This window comes from Oratosquilla oratoria, chromosome 14 (assembly GCF_046742065.1).
Source record: "Oratosquilla oratoria isolate Oo_2021 chromosome 14, ASM4674206v1, whole genome shotgun sequence".
In the NCBI taxonomy this organism is placed as follows: Eukaryota; Metazoa; Arthropoda; class Malacostraca; order Stomatopoda; family Squillidae; genus Oratosquilla; species Oratosquilla oratoria.
In genome coordinates, this window is record NC_134790.1 from 4,050,800 (window position 1) to 4,057,175 (window position 6,376).

Consider the following 6,376-nt stretch of genomic DNA (forward strand, 5'->3'; position numbering starts at 1 on the left):
AATAGGGAGAGATACCCGCGACCCCCGTTTTCTTTCATGTCGTCAAAGAGAGAGATAAAAAACGAGAGAAAACGCGTCGCGTGTGATCACATTCCAGGTACTCGAGTGGAGGGAGTGGAGGAGCGGGTAAGGAGGGTACAAAAGGAGGGTGGGTTGTAAGAGAAAGGGGAAGACAAGGAGGACGAGGAGGAGGAGGAGGAAGAGAGGAGGAGGTGGGGGAGTTGGAAGAGGACGAGGGGGGTAGAAGGAGGGGAAGGAGGAAGAGGAGGAGGAGGAGGAGGAGTAGGGGACATAGGAATAGAAACAAGAGCAGGAGGAGCAGGAGGAGAAGAAGGAGGAAGAGGAAGAGGAAGAGGAGGAGGAGGAGAAAGAGGAAGAGGAGGAGGGGACATAGGAGTAGAAACAAGAGCAAGAGGAGCAGGAGAAGGAGACGAAGGAGGAAGAGGAGGAGGAGGAGGAGGAGGAGGAGGAGGAGGAGGAGGAAGAGGAGGATGAGGTAGAGAGAGAGAGATGAAGGAAAATAATGAGAAAAATGGGAAAGGAAAGGAGGGAAAAGAGGGGTGGAAAAGGAGGAGGAGGAGGAGGAGGTGGAGGTGGAGAGATGAAGGAAAATAATGAGAAAAATGGGAAAGGAAAGGAGGGAAAAGAGGGGTGGAAAAGGAGGAGGAGGAGGAGGAGGAGGTAGAAAAGCTGGAGAAGAAGGATGAAAATAGGGAGGAGGAGGATTCAGGAGGAGAATGAGGAGTAGACGTATGAACTTAAAGATCCTCTGGTTCGATTCTCCATAGTTTTCTGTTATTCCTATGTTCCCGTGTACGCGAAGGACTTCTGCCACAGCTAAATGTCTCCTGGGGGTAAGATTTATACCGTCTTCTCTGTGTGACCGCAAGAAATCAATAGCCGCAGCAAGAGCAGTTGGTTATCTTTTAGTTAGCAGCCAACGATAACTGTCTTGTTTTGGCCTTGTCGTATAAGAGAGTTGACTTGATTCTGGGTGACGTGTGAGATCTTTGGGAATCTTACTATAAATGCACGTGGATACTAGAATGTCTAGTGTCCTTGGATAGATGTACTCGTATTTCGTTTTCTGTCCACTTGTAGGAGAGAAGCCAAAGACAGAGTTTGGCTTCTCTTCTACAGTGCTGTTCCAGTCGTTGCTGCTTTTACTCATCTGTCCACTTGTAATGAGAATTAATCAATGGTTGACCCGTTTGCAAAGTGTTTATTTGTTTCGTAGAACAGGTAACTCTATAGCAGTTCTAAGGCCAAAAATAATCACATGTCTGTCCCAGTACCGGCAATTAATTTGTGATACAAACAAATTTTCAAAAAAAAATATCCCATTTGAAAAGACACACGTTTTATTATAGTAATGTTTGCATGAGCTCTCAACAGCAAATCATAAAGCACTATCGGTTTTGCCCTTTCTTTGATGTAGAATATTTGGCTCAATCCTTATGATCGGGCTCATCGGGGCAAATATCAATTAGTGGGAAATGATTAAAGTCTTAGTGTAATTATAGAGTTGATTTGAACGCACCGCTGTCACGCGGAAAACGAGGTGCTTGTCACGTGATTAGCAATTGTTGGAAATAAAGAAACCTTTGCTTGCGAACAGCTCATAACAAGTTGTTATTCTCCCTCAGAGCGAAGCTCAGATGGTGATGGTAACTGGCGAACATCTGTTCTCGGAAAATGGGCCAACAAATGATCAGGAAGCGATGTAAGTATTGCTTTACTAAATGTATAAAATCTTCAGTTTTTATGTATCTAGTATTTGCCTGTACGCATTTGTTTACTTGTTTATATGGTTACATATTCAATTATCAATTTGTTTATAAATAACTTGTTTGTTTTATTCTATTTGCTCATTTTATCGTTGTTTAAATATTTATCAATATATATATACATATATATACATATATATATATGTATATATATACATATATATATGTATATGTATATATGCCTTTTTCTTTGTGGCTACTCCCCATGATATATGTATATGTATATATATATACATATATATGTATGTATATATATACAGATATATATGTATATATATGGATATGTGTATATATGCATATATATATATATATATATATATATATATCTATATATATATATATGATATAATATACATATAATATGATATATCCCAACTTGCCACGCAAAGGGTTATATGGATAAGAACTTTTAGCAAGATGGTAGGAGACTTCACCACTAATAATGAGGTTCCGAGATTGATACTTGATAGGATTATTTTAAAAATGTAACAACAACAATTTATATGTTCCATAATACGTACTTATGAACATATGAACTCAAGTATCTACTGTACTTACATATATGATTATATATGTACATAATTAACATGTGCTTACAGACATATATACGTAGATACATAATCACGTATACAGACTCAAAAACATGAAAAGAAATAATACGTTTATATGATTGTGTTGCTTTGTATAGAAATTGTGATAGACCATGATTAATGCGTACTCTCGGAAAGCAAATCAGTCACAGGCATCTATCTGATTACACATAAAACACACAGGGGACGTGTGTAGGGATGGAATACAGCTGCTGAAATGATTCCCTCTGATCTGAGCAGAAAGTTCATTACTAATTCATCAAGTTCCACGAAGTCTGATGCTATCACTCTTGTTGAAATGCAATCACACCACCCACGTGATCAGTCCGGTGCGTGTGTGTGTGTGTGTGTGTGTGTGTGTGTGTGTGTGTGTGTGTGTGTGTGTGTGTGTGTGTGTGTGTGTGTGTGTGTGTGTGTGTGTGTGTGTGTGTGTGTGTGTGTGTGTGTGTGTGTGTGTGTGTGTGCGTGTGTGTATAATTCACCATGGTCTTGGATCATATGTTGGACTCGTGATCGACAGCTACTACCCTCCCGGTTGAGACCTCAGAGTTCATGTATGACCGACCTATAGATAATGTTGTGACCTGACACACACACACACACACGCACACACACACACACACACACACACACACACACACACACACACACACACACACACACACACACACACACACACACACACACACACACACACACACACACACACACACACACACACACACACACACACACAGACATACACAACTCCCCGTTCACGAGAGTTGGAGTAATGGCTGAAATTATTTCAACCCTGGGCGGGATTCGAACTCGGACCGCTGTGTTAGCAGTTGCGAACGCTACCATTGTGCCGTCGAGCCGTGTGTGTGTGTGTGTGTGTGTGTGTGTGTGTGTGTGTGTGTGTGTGTGTGTGTGTGTGTGTGTGTGTGTGTGTGTGTGTGTGTGTGTATGTATATATATATATATATATATATATATATATATATGTGTATATATGTGTGTGTATATATGTGTGTGTGTGTGTGTGTGTGTGTGTGTGTGTGTGTGTGTGTGCGTGTGTGTGTGTGTGTGTGTGTGTGTGTGTGTGTGTGTGTGTGTGTGTGTGTGTGTGTGTGTGTGTGTTTGTGTGTGAGTGTGTGTGTGTGTGTGTGTGTGTGTGTGTGTGTGTGTGTGTGTGTGTGTGTGTGTGTGTGTGTGTGTGTGTGTGTGTGTGTGTGCGCGCACTTGTGTAGGGTGGGGAGCTACTGAAGGGTTCTTCCCTTGGTACAAGGGCCTGCCACGGGGGTCAATGAAATAACCTAGCGACAACCAGGATAAAAGGAAATGTACCAACAGGTACGAAGGGAGCGTGGTAAGATGAGTTAAAAACTCTTTATGGAAGTGCCTAGTGTAGGCCTTATGGTCTCTTGCAGTCTCCTTCATTCTTATGTTCTTATGTTCTTATGAACCTATAGCTTTGCTTCTAACCGAACATCGTCCTTTAGTTTTACTTTCAAATTTAATATTATTCTTCATCTTTCTTTTTGTCTTAGCCTTTGTCTTTTCGTTCAGTTTCATTTCTGTTTTTACTTGAGTTTAACGTCACTAGACGACGTCAGGGAAAATGTCATACATAGACACATGTTATTATCGTTAGTAGGGTAGTAGTAGTAGTAGTAGTAGTAGTAGTAGTAGTAGTAGTAGTAGTAGTAGTAGTAGTAGTAATAGTAGTAGTTGTAGTAGTGGTAGTAGTAGTAGTAGTAGTAGTGGTAGTAGTAGTAGTAATAGTAGTAGAAGTAGTGGTAGTAGTAGTAGTAGTAGTAGTAGTGGTAGTAGTAGTGGTAGTAGTAGTAGTGGTAGTAGTAGTAGTAGTAGTAGTAGTAGTAGTAGTGGTAGTAGTAGTGGTAGTAGTAGTAGTAATAGTGTTATTGCTCTTGTTATTTTTCTTGTTATCGTTATCGTTATTATTATCATTATCGTTGTAATTATCATTGTCTTTGTTATTGTAATTATCATCATCATCATTATCATTATTAAAGTTATTATTATGATTACATATATTTTTCTTCGTTTTTGTTTTTCTTAAATTTTATTCTTTTTCCCATCTTTCTGTTTTTCTTTTGGTTTGTTTTGTTTTTCCTCGTTATCTTCTTCCTATTTTTTCTTCATATTTGTTTTATATTTTCACTTCAATTTCTTCTGTATCTTCTTTTTTACATTCTCCTACTTTTTCTATTTCTTCTTCTTGCCTTTATCATTTAGCAAATTATTTATTTTTCTTAGAATAAAACAACTATTTTGACTGCATACATCATCCACGTCTTTTTTTTTTTAAGATCGTACAAAGTCAATTCCTTCGCCAAATTCTTTTGAACAGATGGAATGACAGAAATAAATTCAAATACATCCCTCAAGACGTCTTTCCTCGTACAGAATTGATCTCGCATCTTTTCGCTCAAAATTCATATTTTTTCGCTCTAATTCACGCAGAATAAGGAGCCGTGCATTAGAAACAGCTGCTCTAAGATTTCCCAATTTTTCTTTTCGAAACTACCCCTCAATTTTCTATTACTCAGAAGTTCCACGTCTTTTCTCAAAATCATGCTGTAATGAGGGTGACAATCTTCAGGTGAGGCGTGTCTTTCTGAAAAGATTTTTTTTTTTTCGATTTTCCTTTAAGAAAAATAAATATTCATCAGACCGGCTCTCTGTCTCCTTGAAGGTGATTACGGGAGAAGTATTTTTTTTTTTTTTAAGCTCCAAAACTAGGATGGATGTTCTTGCAGGTATTTGGAGTGTCGTGTTTGGAGTTTCTCAGTCAACTCAAGACTGCTCCTGAGAAAAATTCTGAGGAAAGTAAAATCAATATAGATTTTGCAAGACAAACATATGTTCTTGTGTCTTGTGTTTCGCAGCTTTAAGGCAATGATGTGCCTCGTAGACTCTGTTTTAGCCAATACTAAGCTTGCATCTTTACAAAGGATTACAAAGGCAGAGCATGCCAACAGGAGACCTTTTGGTCCATAACTAGGTCGGATGCAAAAAAATATAGTAATGATAAAATTTAAGATAAAATGGAATAGAATAAAAAAAAAAAAACAAGAAAAAAATAAATAGATAAATAAATGAATAGCATAAAATAAAAACTATAATATAATAATAAATACAAATTAAATGCATAGGTATAGTTGAATAATAAACAAACAGGTAAATAATAAATAATCATAAATTGACCCATAAATAATGATAAATAAAAATCAAACAAATAATAAACAAACAGACAAATGATAAACAAATAAACAAAATAATATATCTTTATTTGCAGCTCGACGTGATGATCGCTAAACTCAATAGATTGAGGCTTCATTTATCATCAAAATAATCTAATTCCCATGAACCCATTCTTCATTTTATTTCTTACAAAAGAAAATCCGAATAGGAATTCCAAAAGTTTCCTGAGTTGAAGAAAGAGTTGAAGGTGGGGGAATCTAAATAGTTCATCACGAAATTGGTTCTTAGTCGCACCAATTTCATGAATATATATATATATATATATATATATATATATATATATATATATATACATATATATATATGATATATATATATATATTATATATTTTTTTTTTTTTTTATATATATATTGTGGCGCATTCTTGAGTTACTGAAGTCGTGTGATATCTATTACAAGATTCCTACGAAGTACCACACCAGTCTTAATGAGACCTGTTATATATTTTTTATGGCTAACACGACAGATAGTAACCAAGCTTAGTCTTGAGTCATCTCTTAACTGAATGAAATCGCCTGATTTCAAAGAACTGAAGGTATTAAGTGCAGTGAAATATATTTGTATTAATAAATCAATAGAGAATTAACATGTCTGTTTTTGGCAAAATGATCTAGCCGGTAACGGTGATTTGGTAACAGTTCACGAGAACCTGATTGGCTGAGAGAGTGGTGACGTCACGGCAACTGGGATAACTGATTGACCGAGAGTGGTGATGTCACGGCAACGGA